We start from the raw sequence: 21063 nt of genomic DNA, 5'->3' as shown, positions 1-21063 counted from the left end.
AATGAAAGTAATTAGAGGCACATGGTGGAGGATTTCTAATGTAAAACCAGGCCTCTGGGATAATCTGGTCTACAAAGGAAGGCTGTACCACAGAGGCTGGCAGCTAAAAACATTAATGCATAGAAGAGAAGTTACATAGAATGGGATCATTGAACCAATTGAAAAGACATTTCTGTTTCCTTTATGAGACCATAGAGTTCTTTCTCCATAACATGTCTGTTTCATTATCAGTGTCTGGCCAGAAGAAATCAGATCATCCTGAGCACTGGCTACCTCTTTGGAGTCCACTTCTGGGCATACAGCAGCTGCAAGAAATGTTTCAGGACCCAGGAACAAGCCTCCTATCACATCCTTTTTTAAGCTTCAAGTCCTCAGGACCCCCAAGTCCGTTTGCTCAAAGTGCTACTGACAGCTGCTCCTTCAATAAGTGAGAAGTGATTTTAATCTCAAGATAGCTTTAATCATGTAATTTAGGCCAAAAACAGAGCAAGATTCCAAAAAGTTATTCTTAACCTGATTTATGCAAATACTCCCCATGCCCAGTTTCACAGAATACTATAAACTAACAGACCCTCTCCTGGTTTGCTCTTCCTTCCTGGTTTGCTCTTCCTTCCAGGTTTGATAAATAACGAACCAGAGTTGGTCATGTACACATTCCTTCTCTCTGAATTTAAGATAGAAGCTTTTATTTAGCATAAATGTGAACACAGTCACCTTGTAGTTTTCTCCTACCCCCATCAAGAAAGAAAGAGGAAGTGACAGGTAAATGCCAGTGGGTAGTTTTGGTAAGAAATTCTTCAGTGTGTCAACAAAAGGGGGTTGTTCTCATGGAATCATGGTACAACTTCCCATCTTTAGGTATCTGAAGAATTCATCTGTGGGCTATGGCAACCAGGGTGAGGAGCAGAGCAAAAGAAATGAAGTTAAATCATTAGCAGAAGGGACTTTGGTTTAAATGACAAAAAATAACACCCACCTTTAGGGTTGGTAACACAACGGCTTCCTTTCCATGGGAGGGAGGAAGTAGTCTCCTTGCTGGGAGGGCTTAGAGAGGAGCCAGCTTGTTTGAAAGCACAGGATAAGCAAGATGCCTGGCAAGTCCTTCCCACGTCTGTAATTCAAAGGTTTCTCTCAACCTTACAAATGATGGTGCACCTGGAGACAAGACAGAGCTAAGGCTCTGGTAGAGAACTTAAGTTTCCTTAATGTTCCTGAGGCCTCCTAGGAAACTATTTATATAAAACTATCTATATGGAAGACAAATCTGAAGAGCTTGTCTAATTCTGAGGAAGAGTCCATGACACCACGAAATGAACTGTGCTGTATATTTTGTAAAATATTTGAAAACGTATTCCCCATTTGAGTTCTTCCCAGGGATTCTGAAAGGGGGTGGAAGATGAGACATGGTACCACTCCCACCTGGCACCCAGCACTCTGCAGAGCAATGTCCAGGCTAGCAGCCTGTCAGTGTAGTTACACCTTGGGAAGAGAAGGGACCGTCTCCACCCTCCCTCCTTCCACAGCAAGGCTGCCCTTGAGTACTATTTCCCATCCACACAGGCAAAGGAAGTGGGATGCACCCTCATCCTTTTCTGTGGAACGCTTTCTTGCCTCCCCAGTTTTAGAACAATTAACGTGAGAGTGATTTGCTGTGAGACTAACCATCTAAAGATCATGAATGGGGTGATTTAAGTCCTTCTTCTGTGCTCCCCAGGCCAGAGTCTAAATATACCCCCAAGGTGGGAACTGAGATTATGTGCTCCTACTCTGCAGAAAAGAGTGAACTGGGGATTTAGTTCTAGTCCTGGTTCAACCCCTAGTTACCTGTGTGCTCTCAAGAAAGTCCTGGAACTTCTTGGGCCTCAGTTTCCTGATCCATAAAATGAAGGAGTCATTCCTAGGTTTTCTTTGCCTCTTTCGGAAGTATTACATCTCTTAATGTGCTAAAAGGCCATCGTTTTCTCTTATTTCCTTTTGGTTTGTTTTCCTTGGAAGTCTGATTGTTGCTATAGGCAGATATTTGTAATTTAGAGAGCAGATGTCAGAGGAAAATGGAAATGAGAGGCAGGCTTACATGGAAAAAACTATTGTGGCTTCTTTTGGCAAGAGATTGGGCTCGCAAAGGTCCTGCTAATTTGTGAGAACCATGAAATTTCCCCAGGAATTAATATGCTCATCTGAAAGGAATCAAGATTCTTTTAATGGAAATAATGAGTTGTGTGTAAATCAAACCTCTGTTCAAGTACCATGAATTCTAGGCTGTTTAGTTTAGCGGCTTTTTGTTTTTTCTTATACATCTTTTTTCTTTCTTTCTTTCTTTCTTTTTATGCAAAGGCTTACTTGTATGAAGACTAAGAAAGATTTAATTTTGTTGCCACAAAAAGGAAAGGGGGTCAAAAATACGAGAGCTAAAGAAGAGAAGGTGAGGCCAATCGAGAGAACCCAAGAAGACGCTGAAAGAAACATTCTGGTTAGCAAAGCAATGGAGGCCTCGATACTGCTCTAACGGTTCAAGGTTTAAAAAGGGGAATAAAGAAAAATGAAGCAGCAAGAGGGAGGAGGAGAGGGAAAGGTTAAGCCAAGACAGAAACTGTGAGTAGATAGATGTGAAAGGGGCTGAAAATAAGTGAAAAGTGAAAAATTGCTTTATGAATAAACCGTTAAAAAATAGCGAGTGAAAAAGCAATCGTGCTTCCAGTTATTACTGAATCACCAGCTCGTGGCAGCCAGAGGCTGACCTGAGCTGCGACTCCAGGCTTAACCTATATGCAGCAGTTGGTGCAGGGCTGCTCCTGTGGGCGGACTCCGTTTTCTACTTGAGTGTCAGTTTCATTGTGATTACTTGCCGTCACAGACGCATGTGGCCCATTTTACCACCTTGAACACAGAAAACATGACTTGGTCCTCTCTCCAACCTGCTGACACTACAAGGCAGGCGATAGCCGCTCCGTACATACAGGACACAGTCAAGGCAAGGAGCGAGGGCCGAGGGCCGGGAAGGGTGCGCAGATCTTCTAAGAGAAGTTGATGCGGCCCGAACGCTCAGCCTGCCTCAGCCTTTTTCTGAAAATGAGGCTGTGAGTTCATACTCAGTGATCCCTTTCATTCCTGGTGGTGTGTCAGGGCAGGGACACAGTGGCCGTCCCGCAATGTCTTCTGTGCCAAGAGCTGACAGACTATCCTCTCCGGAGCACATCAGGGCCAGCAAACAAAATGCCAATCATAGCAGAACTGCCTCTGCCCCCGCCTACTTGAGGAAGCATTGGGAGCCCTAGGAAGTGAACCGGTTCCACCAGTTGACCCCGCCCTCCGAGCCTCCCGGAAGCGTGAGGACCGGAAGTGCTCGCACCCACCGGAAGACGGGTCAAGCATCGCGAGGAAGGGCTGGTGCAAATAGTACAAGGCATCTCCAAAGCTGCAGGGTCGACCCCCTGCTCCTTCCAAGTGGAGAACATACTTCTTTATCGGAGCTGCCTGCGTGCAGTTAACTTTTGATTCTGTTTCAACAGAAAGGAGGTGGAAGATGGTTGGTCACAAATCCCGAGATAATTTGCTTGCGAGGGCTTCACTGGTTGTCTCCGGTGGACTCCAGGGAGGCGGGTGGCTCGCCAGGGTTCTAGGGGCTGGCAGAAGCCAGCCCCAGGGAACATTTGACCCAAGTGACCCATGGAGCAGTGAGCCCATGCACACAGCTGGCTGTAAAATCAAAGAATGAGGCCCAATTTTAATGAATCCATTTCATTTTTAAGAACCAAGGTTAAGACTGTAGTTCTCTACATCTGGCCAATGGGGCTGAGGTTTCCATCAGAGCCTCACACAGATCTTAGTATCTGCTCTTGCTGTTGCTGCAAGAAGTACCTGGCCTTGTGCTGGTGGAAGGTTTAAGGCTTTCGTCCTTGAATGTTTTCACGAAGGAGGAAGGTAGGGATGGGCTTTGAGCATCTCTATCTTAGAAATGGGACTGTCAAAGCATGGAAAGTCAGGAGAGAGGCCCAAGCCACCTGACAAGTTTCTGCTGGACCTGGAAACCAAATCCCATCTTCCTGATTCTGCTTCCCAAGTTAGCAGGTTACACAACATTGCTATTGCCTAGCGGGGCAGGGCCACAGGAGTCACTGATGCTGTTTGTACTTAGGGCAGACTTGCCAAAACAGCAGGGTTTTACAGCATTAAGTTACTGTCTTTTGCCTTGTCCGGAGCTTGACTCTTAAGGAGTTCTGCAGACATTTCAGGAAAGCAAGGTGGAGACAGCAAGCCTTGGAGAACTGTGGCCTGCTACGGCCCAACGTTATTCTGAATCCATCCCAGCTCAACACAATTATTAACGTCCCTGAAACCAAGCTCCCTCCAGATGCCCCTTTTCTGAAAGGCTTTCATCACTCTGGGGGTAGCCAGTTCCCCTTCAAAGAGCCTGACTGAGTTGGCAGTTCCACATGCGTTAACAGAGGGTGGGTGTCAGGCTTCAGTGGTTCCGGGTCAGCCTCAGGTCAGCAGTGCTCCAAAGAGGAAACTGAGGCAGAGAGCTCCTCACTCCCTGTCAGGACATGCCTCAGGGACCTGACAACTACAGCCGAAGGGCACAGTGATGCTCAGACGGAAGGCACTGCGCACTTGCAAAAACTCAGCTGCTATTTTGGATAAAGTGGATAAGCTCATTCCACTTTAAAACCATGGAGGGTCTGTGTTTTCTACAAAGGAGAGGAAACACATAAATGGACATCTTGTCTGCTTCGAGTACACATAAAAATTTTTTTGTTGCTTCTGAGTTTAAGGAGGTATGTTCTCTGTTTTAAATATTGCCCCATATATAGTTAACCAACATACCTGGAGACAGAGATGAAAGTTGAGAAACAGCAGTCTGTTCTACCTTTCTGTTCCCAGGCAATGTAATCCCACAAGGCACGATTCCTCTAAGAATTATCTGAAGACTTGCAATATACCCACCTGTTATACAGCTTTTGCAACCAACAGAAACCCTGTAGATTTATAGTCATGTTGCTTCAAATTGGTAGTTTTTGTCTTCTCTAGTTTTGACCTGCACATGGATTCCAGACTGAAAATTACATTTATCTGTAGCAAACCATTCAGCCCATCTTAGATAGGTTACAGCTGTTTCAACCATCCCTCCAACTTTAGTGTAATAACATCATATATTACGGTTCATCTATAGCCTGAAGAATTAGGTGCTCTTAAGAGGACTGGCAGGAAAGAAAGAAAGGGAGGGAGGGAGAGAGGGAGGGAGGGAGGAAGGAAGGGAAGAAAGAAAGAAAGAAAAGGAAGGAAGGAAGGAAGAAAAAGGAAGAAAAGGAAGGAAGAAAGGAATCTTTTAAGAGTAGCTATATAACTTAGACATGAGAGAAGCATCTCTTGAGTTCAGGTCCAAATCTTGTTCACATCAGAGGAATGAGTTAGAACGTGATCAGGTGGAGATGAGCATTGGCTGGCAGGGATGCTGAACCCCGGCTCACCATGAGTTCTGCTGAGGGCCACTGGGCTTCTCCAAAAGAGAAGCATATATTTCTTATAAACAAAAACCAGAAAAAGGCAGGGCAAAGTCTGTGCTGAAGGTGCACAGACTTCCTTCCTTCCGTATTTGGGTTTTTCTCCCTTCTAAGGGGTGTTTGAAAGTTTTTCCTGTGCTTCTAACTGAGCAGAAACCACATCACGTCTTTTGTCACCGTCTCTGCTCACCGCTGGAGACCCTGGTGGTTACAGAGGGAAAGTCCCTTTCGATGGGGGTAGAGGGTGTTGGGGGCCAGGCAGGGGGGTGGTGGGGAGAGGGGAGAGGGGAGAGGGGAGAGGGGAGAGGGGAGAGGAGGGATCACTAAGGTTTCCTCCTGGCCTCTACAGTGTACCCACCCTGGCCGGTCTCTCCAATCCTCCCAGCCACAAAGCATGTCTTTTAATGCCCCTGATCACCTTGGGGTGATGGAGGAAGCCATCATTCAACGAAGGAAAGAACATCCACTTCCTGAGCTCTGTGGTTCTGGGAAGCCAGGAGAGTGGCCACGGGGACCTCTGTGTAGCCTGAGGATAGCTTATACCTGACTCCTTAGCACCTGTCCCGATGGACAGGTGACATATTGGGAGGACAAGGGGAGAGAGGCTGGGGCACAGCTATATATTTGGTTTGAGCTGTTTTAGGGCAGTCTCTGTAGTGACATTTCTTCTCTCTCTTTTTTTAAATCATGGTAAAAAAAAATACACACAAAATTTACCACTTTCACTGTTTTTAAGTGTACAGTTCAGTAGTGTTCACTCTAATCACATTGTTGTGCAAAGATCTCTAGAACGTTTTCATCTTGCAAAGCTGAAACTCTAAGCCCGTGAAACAACAGCGCCCCTTTGGCCTCCCCCTGAGCCCCTGTGCACTGACATGTCTTGATCATGAGTGCTTTTCTTTTCAGTTAAATCTATAAACTTGATTTCCGTGCCAAGACCTGTTGCAAGTTCATGCACCAGCCTCCCTGTCTAGTGAGCAGTTCAGATTCACTCGGCCATGAATATTCATCACTCACTGGGGATCACGTTCCCAAATGCTTGTTCTCAGCACTCCGGCTGGGCTTCAGCAGTTTATGGACTTGTTATTGGCACCACCAAACTGGTCAGGAATGAAAATAACAATCAACTCCTTAAATGTTTACAAGCTTCCTGGGCTATTGCACATGTAATTTCAAGCTGCCATCTTGTCTCCTCTCGCTCAGTGGAATGGAATGTCCTCTCCAGCAGCTTGGTGGCTGCAGGACCCTGGGGAGGACAAGGCCCCTTGCCCCGATTTTCTAATGGAGCCTGGGCTGCAGTCCTCTCTGGTGGCGGGTTGTTTGGGCTCTTGTTGCTCTGCACCACTTCCTCATACAAGTTACGTCTAAACAAATCCTCCCAGTAGGTTGTCCTTGGAGCCAGAGCAGGAGGCAGGTGAGTACTCTCACTCAATCAGCACGATCAGTTTGTCATTCCCTGAAAATAGAGTCGTCCCTCCAGTCTGTCCAGTCTCCCACCCCCAGCACTTGGTGGCGGGGATGGGGAGGAGGGCGCGCCTTGGAGCAAAGCCACATTCCAGGGGGAGGGTTCCTCCCACTCACCGCACTGGGCGGGCGTGTTGTGCCTCGTGCCTGCAGCCACCCTTGAAGTGTTGCTGTTACACAACAGTCATGAACTCTGGAATGTCTCTGGTCATTTACAGCGTGACTGGGTCACTCCATAAATGACATGGTCAAGCTTCAAGACCCAGAATGAGGTTGGCTTGTTTTTCAATAGACCATTTTCTCCCGCCCAGAACAAAGCTTCCAGGCTTTTACGATGTACTTCTTACTCTGAGACTCCTGAGAATGGAAATTCAGGGGAAAGAAAATACGGGAATAGATTACAAATCACACTCCAGTAGTCCTACGGATGCTTTCAAAACACTCTGAACAATTTGACCATACTATTTGCAGATAAGAAGCTTTCTAGAAATTAGCTGGGCACTTCTTAGAGTAACTTTTCATCTTCTCTCACTCCTGCCTTGACTTTTTCCTTCTTTGGTTCATTTCCTTCATGAGATAAATGACGAGAGCAACAGATTAAGGTTCCAAAGAACATAGGATTTATGAGTCATGCCTATTTTTTCTCTACTGTATTCACTTTAAATGGCATTGTTCCAGTAGAAGAAACAGAAAGTAAAATATGTACCTTAAATACTGATTTTGGTGCTTCTGTAGTACAATAATCATTATGAAAATAATGCCTCATTTGATTTATACTGTATAAGTTACTAGGGTCTGCCACCGCCATTTTCTCATTTTATCCTCATGAATACCCTTTGAGATGGGTTCTATTATACATACAAGGAAACAGAGGCCCAGAGAGATCAAATAAATTAGGTGATGCAGGGAAAAAAACCCTTAACCCAGTTCACATCGAAAGTACTCCAAAACAGTAACTGTTCTTAAGTAACTTGCTTAATATCATCCAACTAGTAACTATGACCAGAACCTTCCTAAACCATGGCCACTAACTTCTCTCTCCACCTCAGCATAGCAATCTTAAGTCCATGAAATACAAGAGATTTAATTTTAAACATTTTCTGGAACGTCCACTTTATTATGTATTAGCTATAGAATTAGTTTGTTGAGGAGTCACTAAATGTAACTCATACAACCTTGTGGTTTTTTAACCCATTTCCCCCAAGGCGGAAAAAAAAAAAAAAACGCTGGGAAAATCCTCCCTACTGCTCCTCTTATTTTTAAATCATTTTATCAGAATGACTGAGTTTGGGGTGCGGGGGGCATGTTTTAAATTGTGAGGCTTTCAACCTAATAATGAAAGGTAAATACAGCGTTTTGACTCATGCATTCAATCATTTGTTCATTCAACAATATTTATTGCCTGCCTATTATACTTTAAATATTGGGCCAGGCTAAAGTATCCCAGCTGGCCAAACCAGGAATAAACCCAGGAGCAGGTACGAATAAGACCAAGACCTTGATGTCAAGGAGTTTCCTGCCTCCAGAGAGAGAGAGCTATGTACAATTTGATTGATGTTATTGGCCTCTTTCAAATAAATTAGTTCTATTAATAACTGCTAAGAGGGATCAAATTGAATTAGAAACACAAATTCCTAGCTTTCATTTGAAGCATTTAGTTTTATAGGTATTTTGGGTATCTTCTGCATATAATTCACCTTTGGCTCAAAAATGATAATTTAAGTAAGAACAGTGTACATCCTGACTATATTTGGGTTTGGATGTCTAACAGAGAATTCCATGTCCACTTTTTATATTTGTACTAGCCTCCACGGGGCAGTGCTAGAACTGAATATCAGCAAAACACATTGTTAAATCTGGCTATGCCTGCAAGGAATTTTTTTTAATTTAAAAAATTTTGTTATAAATCAGTGATAATTTAGGAGTAGGTGGTCATAGGACTACAGTATCATTTCTATATAGACCTTCAGAAATGTGAGTTTCTGGATGAGATCATAAACAAAGAGAGCTCTAAGTTGTTTGTTCTTAATATTATATAAAACACACTATGCTGAGATGTGCTAGGTTTAACTTTAACTATCCAAGCATCTCATAAGGATTCATAAAATCATGTCAGGTCATTTTTTTTCTTTCAAAAAGATGTATTCCCAGAAAAATAGCAATAATGGTGGGGGGGTCTTGAAATGGAAGGGGCGCTATACTGGGGGGAGTTGTGGGGTATGGGGACAGGTAATCAGGACACCTGGGTCTATTCCTGGTATGGCCAGCTGGGCTACTTCAGCAAGAGGTGTAGCTTCTCCAAGTCTGTTTCCACATCTGTAAAATGTAGTAGTTAAACGTCTAAGTCCATTTCTACAAATCAATGGATGTAAAAGCTTGTTGCTCATTTTAGTAAAGCTGTATTAACGTGAAAAGATCTCAGGGAAACCTCACTCAGCTGGTGGCCTCCCTTCTAGCCATTCTGTGTTTTAGCTAAACACGGTGTTTTGGTCAGGGTGGCAAAGGAAAACAGGGTGGCGTTGCCCTGCAGCTCTTGGCTCAGAGCTTTGGGAGGTATTGATGACTCAGCACGTGGCTCTCTGCCCCGTGGTCAGGGCTGCAGGTGCCCAGGAGGGCCTCATTAGGAGGGAGCTGCCAGCACTTTGGGGCGAGGCGGGAACTTGAAATGCAGACCATTTGTAAGCACTCAGATTCCAGGATACCTTACTCAAGCTTAGCAGTGTCAACCTCCATCCCTTCATCAAACTGCCACCTTGGATAATTATGCTTCTCACATTAGTCTTGCATTTCAGTGCCATGTGGCATCCACACTTACTCTGCCCTGGTGTTGTGCAGTTTGCTTGTTGTCATCTAACCCATAAACCTGATGACAAGGCTTTTATTGCTTGGGGGTGGGAATAAGGGTGAATTGGGATATTTTTCTTAGACCCAATGAATCTGCTCTTTCAGGTCACTCAAGAGAAAAGAGAAAAAGAGAGAGAGAGAGAAAAAAAAAAAAAAAAAGCAATCCAACACTCTTCCCAATTTGAGGACAAAGGAAACTTACCACCTCAAAAATATTGGTGTCAATACTAGAGTCACCCTCGGTAGACAGGGGTCTTGGAAATCCTGGAAACATTTTGTAAAGATTAATACAACACTTATTTGTATGGAAAACTATTTTTTAAGGGGGTAATAAGTTGTGAAACTACAAGGCTGTATAATCTTTAAGCTATGAGATGTTGACATAATTGTCTTGAGATCAACCAATCAGACCACACATTTCGTGCTACCAGGTTATAATGAGTGTTCATTAAACATCATGATAACAACACCCTCCTTCTTTGCTAACAAAGGGGCATTCTCTTCATGTATCACTGATAACAGGTGATGCGGCACAATTAAAGTCATCTACTCATTCCCTTTTTTCCTGATTTCTTTCAGAGCTGTCAAATGGTCAGAGAACATTTTTTCCTCCTCCTGATCTTTCCTCCTTCCTCTTTCCTTACTTCTCCTTTTTTACCTTCCTCTGGGTTGAACTAGGGTTCCTCATGTGAGGAAATGTCTCCCTCCTGACCAGTCAGGCACTTTGGGCAATGCTTGACTTTTCCAGGTCACTGGGACACCGTTGGGTGAACTGTAGTCAACATTTACGGAGTGAAATTCCAATAGCTGGAGACATCTACCCACCTCCCAATATGACCAGTTTTTCCAGAGGAGTTATTTACTCACCTTGCAGAGCTAGACAATGGAGTGAACTCTTCCACGTGTGCATGTAAATCTGGAAAAATAGCCTACTTTTGGAATATTCTAAATATCTGCTTTTATTTGCATCTATTTTAATTTATTGGTGTTTCCTATGCCTGACTGGTTCTCTGTGATTTTAGGTAAGTCACTGAACCTCTGATTTACCATTTACTTATCTCTGAAGTATCATTGGTACGAATGAGGAGCTTTAATTCTTTCATCCAATATTTATGAAACCCAAACTTTTGTGCATGATGCTGCATTTTGTGTTTTCGGAGTCACAGGACAGAACAGTGTCTGCTGCTGTTCCCTAGAATTTACAATCTAATTGGAAAGATGGACATTTACACATAAAAATAATACCAGCAGAGCAAGGCCATATGTGATTATGCCCAGTAAGACAAATGTTGTATGTACAAGGATATTCACTGCAGCATTGTTTGTTATAACAACATTTGGGGAAACGTCTAAATGTCCATTAATACAGAAGACTGGTTAAACAAAATATGATCATCTATACAGTGGAATACTATGCAGTTAGTAAAAAAGAATGGGCTGGCTCTCCATCTACTAAAATGGAAGTGCTCCAAAATACAGCTTTAAGAGAAAAAAGCAAGTGTGTAATAGTGTGGCCTGTGCTACCATTTGTGAAAAAGAAAAAAATAGGCATATGATGCAAAGTCTTATGTATGCATTGGATATCTTTGAACAGATATACAGGAATCTGGAAAAAGCGAATGGCTCTTGGGAAGAGATGGGAGGCTAAGGAATGGGGAAGGAGGAAGAGCCACCTTACTTTTAGCGTCCTCTTGTCACTTGCGAATTTTCCAACCTGGTACATATATTATCAAATTTTTAAATAAAAATAATAATATTTAAGATGTGCCCTAATCCCTAACTGGAAGATCTACTGCTCTGTTCCCTTCAAGTCAGTTCCCATCTATGCTTCTAACATGTAGAGCAGGACAGAAGGGGTTTCTATAACCTGACATTCCATTAAACTTGGAGTTTTAGGGAACTGATTCAACATGATAATTCAAAAGGATGTGGGACATCGTTGAGGGAAGGAATTTGGGGAACACAGGAGAGCCAGCCAGATGTGCCCTGAGTAGAAGGGTCTTTCTTCCCTGAGGACCTCTGCTGACTCTGTCACACTTGTGGGTGTCCTTTGTCACCTGGACACCTGTGGCCAAGAAGGGGACTGACAGCCCTGGCTCCTGTCATAAGGAGGGTCATGTCTTCTTGGTTCTAAGTTCTTCCTGGCACATTCCCAGAGGGTATGGCAGCTTATCAGAACTTTGTTACCATTGGTAATAACATCTCCTAGACCAGTAGAATCTCAGAGGCAGGAAGGACTCTGGAAACTCTCCTCACCGCCCTCATCTTACAGTCAGGCCCTGGGGAAGACTGACCCGCCCATGGACACATCAGGCATCAGGCGCAGAGCTGGGATGGAGCCCTTGCTCTTCTAATCCTGAGTCCAGTGCTCTTTTTATGACACTACATAAAGTCACGGTCCCCTTGTATTTTCAGTTGGGGCGATTCTAAGGCCATGACAGCTGTTCCTCCAAAATGGATTGAACATTGTGAGGGCAAACTCGACAAGTCAGAGTCAGGGCTTCCCTAAGGCCAGGCTGCTGAGACAGGTTTCAGGGTGGGAATAAGGGGACCAGGAGATTCCCTCTTCCTGCTGGAGAGAAGGTGGGTGATCACATAGACTCCCAGCCAACAGCCAGACAGGTAGTCTTCAGGATATATACCCACCACTCCCCCCATGGATCAAGTCCAACCTAGAAGTTTCAGCATGAAAAAATCTTCACCCCCAAGATGTAACATACCAGTTTTTCTCAGTGATGGGTTATATAAAACTTCCTACAGTCTCAGGTCTGGAAACCATACTACAGGAGCAAAGCAGTAAGGAAAATAGACAAATTTGTCCTTTATTTTTTTTCTGTTGGAAAAAGAAAACAATAAAACCTCAGTCCTTGGACTAACTTTAAAAAACATAATAAGGGCTAAATGTGCTCGTCCATTTGATACCACTTCTCTTTTTGCTATTTGTATGAGTCCCCTGTGTCTATGGGATCAAGCTAAGTCTCTGGGCATCAGAGTCCACTGGGTTGGGTTGGCAAATGGCTCATCACTCCTGGGTGCTGACCTCTAACCCTACTTAGAGTCTCACCTGTGCAGCTCTGACGGCTTTTACTTTCTATTTACTAAAATAAATTTCCTCCTTTTATGATGACTTCAGAAAATGGACTCTGGACTTGGAGTTTATAAAGACAAGAACCAGCTTATCTCCGTCCTGGCCGTGAATCACTGCCTCTTCCCACCCATTTCCACAGACACCTGAGTTAATTTAGTCTCATCTAATTCCTCCTGCTGTTCTCAGCGGGACTTCCGCCACCTCGGCAGCATGAGTCAAAACGGATCATCCGACTGCTCAACGAATGAAGGTATTTGTTTGCAGCTGAATGTTTACAACGAAAACCACCAACTATCTTGTTTTTTCATGTTGGGACAGCCCGGAAGCTGAGCTCCAGGGAGACAGCCTCTCCATTCCTGCCTAGAAGATGGGGGTCTTCTGATTTCTTGGCTTGTTTGGCTTTCGTTGAAAGGTTCGAAAGTTCTACCCCATGTCCAGTGTCTCAGGTCTCGATGAATAAAAAAGTGTCAGCACCTAAGCTAATCTTTATTCTTCATTTCCAGCCACAGCTCAAGGGTTTTGGTGTCTGTCTTTGGAAATGACTCAACTAACAAAAGGGGGGGGGGCCGGAACTGCACCACTGAATTAATTATGCTGCAACTTCAGGCTTTGTCCTGATTCATTTACTGAATCGTGTTTAATTAACAACTCAAGACGGCACTTCCTTGCAGTCGAGTTTGCGTTTCATGAGATCATAAAATTAAAGAAAAAGTCTGCCACACTCATTGCTCACCAGCCCTTGGCCCTTGCCTGACCCCAGCTGCTTTCATTCCTGAGTCCTCTCTGGCACTCCCCTGTCTAACTAGGAAAGTCTCCTAGTAGGGGCAGTGAGTGTTTGCCACTTCAGAGGTCACCTTTGGAGCACTGTCCTTGTCGCTTCTGTTCCCATGACTTTTTCCACTCTCTCTCTTCCTTTGTCTTCTCTGCATTTTTATTTGCCAGATACTGGCGGATTGTTAAGCTGCCATCACTATTTACATACAGTTCTGTTTTAGCTAATGGTCATTTTACGAATAGACACAAATAGTCACAAAGTACCTCCATGGCCTCTCTCCTTCGCCGCCATTTTTACCATCCCTTTTTCTCTTTTCTTCCTTTGCCTGAAGCAGGAGGAAGGTAGGGGAGAGGGAATTTACTCTTGTTCTAACCTAGAACCAGTCTTCAGCCCTGGCTCATTTTTCTCCCTGACTAAAAATAAAAGTTCAAGTTTACCAAATGCTTTACCAATACCAACTCATATAACTCCCAACAACTGTGTGCTTGTCCCCATTTTACCATGGAGGTGGTCTGGCTCTTAATACAGTGCTTACCCTGCCTCTCACCACCTATGTGCTGCCCAATCACCTCTTGGCCAATTAAAACACACACACACACACCCTTAAATTTAAAAATAATTCCTCTGATGTAATTTGGATCCATGGATATTAACTCCCTTCAATAAGCTGACATCTTTGAGCCTAGGCATTGTCTACGGTGGTGAAGTCTGGAGTGGAAAACACTAAAATGTTGATAAAGGGGGGGAAAGAAACAACATAAAGCTCAAAATATAAGACAGAAATGTTATATTTACCAACACCATGTAAGTTATTTTGATGATAAGACCTTATCCATTCAGAATACTGGCCTCTGATCCACCAGAAAGGGTCTCATAAAAGTTCAGTGCTAAAATCCAGCTCTCAGCTTATTAGCTGAGCCCCTCATCTAGAGTCATTTACATTCTACTCATTCTTACTTTCTACACAATTCTAAAGGGGCCAGGGATCTTCTTACCAGTCCATAGTAGAAGACTAGAGACCGCAAATCAAAAGGCAAAGCCAGAGGGAAAGACGCTAGAAGCCTGCTTCCTAGAGTGGGTAGAAGAGGTGGCTGATACCTTTGTAGGAGGAAGAGGTGCTTTACAAAGGAGCACAAGTAGATCATTTAGTGTAGGAGACGAGAGCTCTGCCCGCAGCTACCCTGACATCAAGAAACAGAGTAACTGTTCATCATCACATACCTAAGTCACCAAGACAAGGACCAACCATGACCAATTATAACATGATGAAGAGGTTCACAACTTTGTCAAGAATCCCTATACATAATGGTTAGAGTTTTATTGCCTGAAGGATATCAGTAACACCAAGATAGCAAAAATGACTCACTCCCCAAGATTTCTGGTTGGCCAAGTTTTACTTTGTGTGTTTACATGCAAGTTATCCCAGAGATAAGCCACACTGTCACTCTTAAACTAGTTTCTGATGACCATATTTTTATATCATCCAGTGACAAGTTCTCAGATTAGGCAACAATAATTACCCTTAATGCCATGAGTGTCTAAAGCACGTCTGACTATTTCAAGAGACTCTGCATTTCTGCTAGTACAGGTTTCATGAATGATTCTGGCAAGAGCTGGAGTCAGCCCAGACTGTGGTTATTTTGCATACATGAAAAGTCTGGTCATCTCTTTGAAGGGCCTGGACTGTGTCCAAAGATCCCTTCCTTTTTGCATAATGGGGCTTTACTTCCTGGATTACAAAAATATTATTTTACTAAAGAGAAAAGAACTGGACTTGTGGCATACTTTTGTGCAATAATTTAAGTTAATTCCCTGTGTTCAAAATGTACCTGTCAGTTATGAGCTGACTAAAAGAAATAATATATTTCAAAATCAACAGAATATTTTTATTCACTCTTCCAACCTACATAGAGTCAAAAGCCCAACATCATCACCACCCCAGTTTCTGGTTAAAGAGCATTCTAAGCCTTTCTATTATGGAAATTTCCAAGCATCTATAAAAGTAGAGACAATGGTATAATGAACCTCCATGTACCCATCATCCAGCTTCAACTTTTGTCACTCTTAAAGAGTACACATTAGGACTTCCCTGGTGGCACAGTGGTTAAGAATTCGCCTGCCAATGCAGGGTACACGGGTTCAAGCCCTGGTCCAGGAAGATCCCACATGCCACGGAGCAACTAAGCCCGTGAGCCACAACTACTGAGCCTGTGCTCTAGAGCCCAAAAGCCACAACTACTGAGCCCACGTGACACAACTACTGAAGCCCGCGCGCCTAGAGCCTGTGCTCCGTCCGCAATAGGAGAAGCCACCGCAATGAGAAGCCTGCACACTGCAACAAAGAGTAGCCCCTGCTCGCTGCAACTAGAGAAAGCTCGCGAGCAGCAACGAAGACGCAACGCGGCCAAAAATAAAAAAAAAATAAAAAAAAAAAAAAGAGTACACCTTAGTTTCACCTACGTGAAACTCCTTCTATTTTCATTTTCCAGCAGGCTGGAAATATTTGGGGTTGGCCTCCAGCAGGGCAGAGCAGCCAGGCATCCAACTACAAGGGTGACTGGGAGCATGTCAAAGGCTCTTTACCCCCCAGATGATGACTGCCATCACTGGTGCTAACATTCCTGGTGCTAACCATTGCTCTCTCTCTCTCTCTAAAGTTCTGTTTCAAAATGCCCTCCTGCTGGGAAATTCCTAAAAATCTTGTTAATAATTGGTTTTATCAAAGTAAGTTGGTTTTTATCAAATGATTTTTTTCTAGAAGAGAAGACTTGGGAGAGACAGTCTAACATCCCTGTAGTCTGGAGATACACAGGGCCCTTTCAGGGTGAAAGAAAATAGAATAATGTGAGGTAAGAAAGACAAATTCACAGTGCCGCCCAGGATTAGCCCTGGTAGTATTTCCTTTAAGAGAATGCCTTGGAAAAAATTCATAATTGAAACATTTTTATGACCAATAATCAGGGTTTGGGAGTAGTATAAAGGATAGTCCTTTTGTCACTTTAAAAAGATAGCTTAAAGCCACACCATTTAAAAATACTTTTTAGTTAAGGTGAAATGACATTCAAAAGTTTCCAGCCACCTCTATTTTGAGCAGCTGTGACAACTGGCTGGTCACCTTAGGAAGAATCATTTTGGTGGTCCTTTTCACTTATGTACTGTGAGAAACGGTTAGTAGGACTTTGTGTGTGTGTGCGTGTGTGTGTGGCTTAACAAAAGTGGTCCCTCTTTGGGAATTCCCTTACGGTCCAGTGGTTAGGACTCAGCGCTTTCACTGCTGAGGGCCCAGGTTCAATCCCTGGTTAGGGAACTAAGATCCCAAAAGCCACGCGGGGCGGCCAAAGGAAAAAAAAAAAAGTGGTCCCTCTTTATATATGTTTTAGGACATCCCTGCAGCAGGGAGTGGACACGTTGTCAGGACTGCCAGAGGAAAGAGACTGAGTTCTTGGTTGTTGTTCTTTGAGGTTCAGTATCATAAGAACATTTCTGATGGATGGATGTAGCCCGGATTGAGGTCAGCTGGTGAAAAAGGAGCCTAGCATTCCACCCTGTGCCTGCCCTACCCCTGGCCTTGCGAACTCAGTGGGTGTGATGAAGAGTCTGAACTGGTGACCCAGGCTTGGGTCTGTCTTGTTCAGGAGAAAGTGCGTCTGGCAGCAGCCAGACATCGCAACAGCTCTGCATCCAGCAGCAAGACCAGTAAGCCTCCTGGTTCTTAAAATTATCACAGGAAGAGACAGACTTATAGGCGGGAAGGAAAGACAGACTCATAGGCAGGACAGGGGCTCAAATCTTATCAATTTTAATGTTAAAAGAACTGTGATTATTTTGTAGCTCAAACTGGTAAAGCAGAGCGTAAGTTTCTAGGAAAAAGATTCTAGGGAAGTTTATTCGTGGGTTAATTATTTTTTCTATAGTGTGAGTTTGTAGTACATTTTTGTTTTCTTCCTTATTCTTTTTTTGGTTCTTTTAAAGTCCACCTTTTCTGCAATAAAAATGCATTGTTTTCTATTTAGGAAATATAAGGACAGTAGGAGTTTTCGCTTTTTCACCCAATTATCTTGCTGGGGTGGAATCTGCCTCTCCCACCAGGTCACCTGTCTCTCCCTCCCCCTCCCCTCCCCCCTCCTCCCCTCCCCTTTCCTTCCCTCTGGAACACAAGAGGGCCTCCCCTAAAGGTGGGCACTCACTACCAACAAACAACTCTAAAAGGTTCCAGAGGACAGCAGGATGGGCAGTTTGGCTAGCAGACAATAAGCTTTGAGGAACAGGGAAAGCAGAACGCCATCTCCGGGAAGATGAGGGGGCGTACTGACAGCCGGGGGAAGCGAGAGATGGGGGTTGAGGGAAGGGTCAGGGCGGTCACTCTCCACAGCGGTTTGCAAATGTCCCCGGGGCCGCTCAGGCAGAGTGCAGATTTCTGGGTCTCACCCCAGACCTGGTTTGGAAGATTCGGGGTGAGGCCCAGGAATCCCCAGGTGATTCTGGCCTGAAAGTAGCCTGAGGGCCTCTCTTTAAAATCTGCAGCAAGAGAGGGAGGAGATATGGGGATGTACGTATACGTATAGCTGATGCACTTTGTTATACAGCAGAAACTAACACACCATTGTAAAGCAATTATACTCCAATAAAGATGTTAAAAATAAATAAATAAATAAATATAAAATAAAATCTGCGGCAAGGCCCAGTAAGTCCACCTGAAGAGGAAACCAAGCTGGGGTTTCGTAAGATGGTGCTCACTGTAACTCAGGAACCGCCTCCCAGCAGCGAGCAAGAAACTCACTCGTTCTGATTCCACAGAAACTCCCCGTGGACTTGGATGACGTAATGCGGTGATGACGACAGTGTCACGCTGGTTCCTGCTCCACATGCTCCTGGCTGACAACCCGAGGGCAGGACACCGTGACTTTGACGGGCATCACCCACCAAACTCCCCTGGTGGTATGCTCACTTTCCTGATGCCTTCCGGGTGGAGTCTGAGCCACGCAAAGGGGAGGAACCATCACTTGCCTTCAGTGATTGTCACCCTCCCCTTTGGGGGCAGGGTCTTGCTAGAAGGTCTAAAATATATACATATTTTTAATTTATTTTAATAAATTTATTTATTTAGTTTTGGCTGCGTTGGGTCTTCGTTGCTGCGCGTGGGCTTTTCTCTAGTTGCGGCGAGCGGGGGCTACTCTTTGTTGTGGAGCGTGGGCTGCTCATTGCGGCGGCTTCTCTTGTTGCAGAGCACAGGCTCTAGGCGCGCGGGCTTCAGTAGTTGTGGCACGTGGGCTCAGTAGTTGTGGCTCGCGGGCTCTAGAGCACAGGCTCAGTAGTTGTGATGCACGAGCTTAGCTGCTCCGTGGCATGTGAGATCTTCCTGGACCAGGGCTCGAACACGTGTCCCCTGCATTGGCAGGCGGACTCTTAACCACTGTTGCCACCAGGGAAGTCCTATACATATTTTTTAATGTGTTGCTCCTCAAAGTGCTCTACTGAGTACAATCATATCTACAGTATTGACAAGAATTCACAGGAAGTGTCCTACCGTTGACGCTTTGCACAAAGCCTGGCAGGGGTCCCTGGACTCTCTCTCTTGCTTCTTTGCCAGGCATTTCTGAATCCTGAACCACTGAGCACAGACACGGAAAAGCACCGAGTCCATGGCTGGAAAGAGCCTTCCTGCCCCTGATATTTTGTCACCAATAAGCTCTGCCTGGAATTCCCTGAGCACCGACTCCTGCTCAGCCACGTGGTGGGGGGTGGGGGTGCTTCCTGGGGAGGTAACCACGTGACTGTCCTCCGGGAGCCTCCACTGGAGGTGGAGATCAAAGGCTTAAGGAGAGCTGAGATAGGCCTCTCCAGTCTCTGTACTTGACCTTCATAGTTTCCAGGAAAACCATGATTTGTGTAATTATTTCCTCACTAGACAGTAGACTCCAGGGGGTAGGAATGGAGTTTGTCTGTATCTTCAAAGCCTAGGAGAACTCAAGGCACATCCTCAGCCTTCAGTCCCTGGCTGACGAATGAACAAATGACCCACCAGCTGGCTGAACCGTTTGCGGAGTGCTGGGAAGGGAAGTGAGAGGCGGAACCAGGGACCAGAGTGTGGGACTTAGACAACAGAAGCTCATGGAAAGTTTCTGAGCACAGGATCACATGCAGCCTTCCATGTTTCAGGAAGATGAACATGGGGCGAGGCTGATGGACAGGAGAAGGGAGGGTGTGCAGGAGGCCACCCCAGGAGGAAAGCCTCGCCCTGGACCTCCTGCCTCCCCCTCCCCAGGAACTGTCACAGAATCGGGAGTCCCATAGGTGGGTTTTCAACCACTACTGCATTAGAAGGGATAACACCACTGGAGCTGTTTTGAATACACCAAAGGAATGGGGTTGCATGGATGCATCTATGGCGATTTTGAGAGCCGTACCTGTCCACCCGGAGTTAAGGAAGCATTGCTTGGCGGTACACGCCTTTGCCATGAACTCTGTCAGGACTTCAAGTATCCTTTAGTTCCTAGAAGAGCTCATTTTCCAAACACACACTCCAGTGCCCTGAGTTAATGGGTGTACATCTCACTCTCGTGGAATATTTTACTCACTACGGATGAACAGATGATTATTATGGCTATTATTAATATTGGGCCTAATACTAGTAATAAACATGTTTCTCAGGGGCCACTGCATGGATAGCAATTAAAGCCTAAAAGAACATAGTCTCCAGAGACCTACAATACAAGCTAATCAGGCAGTTAGGGAGGATTTTTTTTTTTTTTAACTTTCCCCCTTAATCCCATCTTCACTGTGTGGGTGGAAATCACCCCTTGAGGGATCAGCCTTAAGGCCACATTCTGGAGCTATTTCAAAAGGGCTAAGGGGTGGCGTTGTGGGCCCAGGAGCCCTGTGAAGTAATGGCTGGTACCTGATACAGTTTCTTTTCGAGAGGCTTTGGGTGGAGGTGGCTCTTCTACCAAAACACCGCTTTGTCGCTGCCGTCGCTGTTTCTTACTCCATAATTCGTGGCAATCCTGCCATTGGGGGAGGCTGGAAAAAGACAAAAGAAAAGGGGAAATGTGTGTGGGAATGTGGTAGTGAGTAAATGGAGGAACAAGAGATTAAAATAGGAAGGCAAAGAGCAAGGGGAAATGGAAAGGAAAATATAAAAATAACCAGAAAAGTTGGTAAACAAATAGTAGCAGCGTAAATAGAATCATGGCATATGGTAGCCACCCCAGACCATTGTTACCCAATAGAAATGCAATGCGAGCCACAGGTGTAATTTTAAATTTTCTAGTAGCCACTTTAAAAAAGGTAAAAAGAAACAGGCTAAAGAATCTTAGTATTTTCTTTAACCTAATGTATCCAAAATATCATTTCAACATATAATCAATCTAAAAATTATTAATGAGATATTT

At 44.6% G+C, this 21063-nt stretch overlaps 1 long non-coding RNA gene across 1 annotated transcript in view; it reads right to left on the bottom strand.

Moving 5' to 3' along the window:
- Positions 1-7051: 7051 nt before the first annotated feature.
- Positions 7052-21063, bottom strand: part of LOC309634614 — a 52287-nt gene continuing 38275 nt past the window's right edge. Inside the window, exon 4 of the long non-coding RNA XR_014248241.1 lies at positions 7052-20692. This is a non-coding gene — a long non-coding RNA (uncharacterized lncRNA). The remainder of the gene's footprint in view (positions 20693-21063) is intronic.

This window comes from Balaenoptera borealis (genome assembly GCF_965194805.1).
Source record: "Balaenoptera borealis genome assembly, chromosome: 9".
Lineage (NCBI taxonomy): Eukaryota > Metazoa > Chordata > Mammalia > Artiodactyla > Balaenopteridae > Balaenoptera > Balaenoptera borealis.
Note: the sequence above shows the minus strand (reverse complement) of the source record. Positions and strands in the feature narration are given on the sequence as shown.